Genomic DNA, 1,235 nt, shown 5'->3' with positions numbered 1-1,235 from the left:
TGTAGTGGGTCTCATGATAATATATTTTAAGGGTGGAGAAACCCAAAATCTCTTACTCCAGGGGAATTTCCTTTAAACTTCCCCAATACTTACTATGCCTTCTCAAAGAAGAAAGAAGAAGAAGAAGAAGAAGAAGAAGAAGAAGAAGAAGAAGAAGAAGAAGAAGAAGAAGAAGAAGAAGAAGAAGAAGAAGAAGAAGAAAAAGAAGAAGAAAAGAAGAAGAAGAGAAGCAGAAGCAGAAGAAGAAGAAGAAGAAGAAGAAGAAAAGAAGAAGCAGAAGAAGAAGAGAAGAAGCAGAAGAAGATGATGAAGAAGAAGAAGAAGTAGAAGCAGCAGCAGCAGCAGCAGCAGCAGCAGCAGCAGAAGAAGAAGAAGAAGAAGAAGAAGAAGAAGAAGAAGAAGAAGAAGAAGCAGCACATAAACATAAAACATAAACATAAAACATAAAAAGGTTTTTATGTAGTTGGTTGGGTTTTTTTTGACAGTTTTTTGTTTGTTTTGTTTTTATTTTTTGTCTTTTTGTAGTTGATGGCTTTGTTATTTTGTTTGTTTGTTTGTTTGGTTGGTTTCTGGTTTTTTTCTCTGTGGTGAGCTTCTTTTTTTGTTTTTGTTTTTCGGGCCCTACCCTTTTGATGCTTAGGGGTTACTCCTAGCTAAGCACTCAGAAATTGCCCCTGGCTTGGGGGGACCATATGGGACTCCAGGGGATTGAACTGTGGTCCTTCCTTGGCTAGCGCTTGCAAGGCAGACACCTTACCTCTAGCGCCACCTCACCGGCCCCCTCTGTGGTGAGCTTCATGTTGGGAGCTAGACTCTCAAGTCCTCTTCTATTTTGTCTCTGAGAATCATCACACAAATATTTTTCATTTTTCTCAAAAAATAAACAAGATTGATAGACCATTGGCAAAACTCACAAAGAAAGAGAGACTTGATAACTCGTATTAGAAATGAAAAGAGGGAGATCACTACAGATATTGCAGAGATTCAAAGGGTAATCAGATATTACTTTGAGAAACTTTATGCCATGAAACATGAGAACCTGAAAGAAATGGATACATTTTGAACTCTTATAATCTTCCACGGTTGAACAAGGAGGATGTAACGTATCTAAACACCCCCGTCACTATTGAGGAAATTAAAAAGCTAATCAAATGTCTCCCCAGAAAGAAAAGCCCAGGCCCAGATGGATTCACTAATGAAACTTTCAAACTTTTCAAGAGGAACTAACTACTACC

Source organism: Suncus etruscus, chromosome X (genome assembly GCF_024139225.1).
Source record: "Suncus etruscus isolate mSunEtr1 chromosome X, mSunEtr1.pri.cur, whole genome shotgun sequence".
NCBI classification, from domain to species: Eukaryota; Metazoa; Chordata; class Mammalia; order Eulipotyphla; family Soricidae; genus Suncus; species Suncus etruscus.
The sequence above is the reverse complement of the archived record's forward strand: the minus strand, read 5'-3'. Positions refer to the sequence as shown.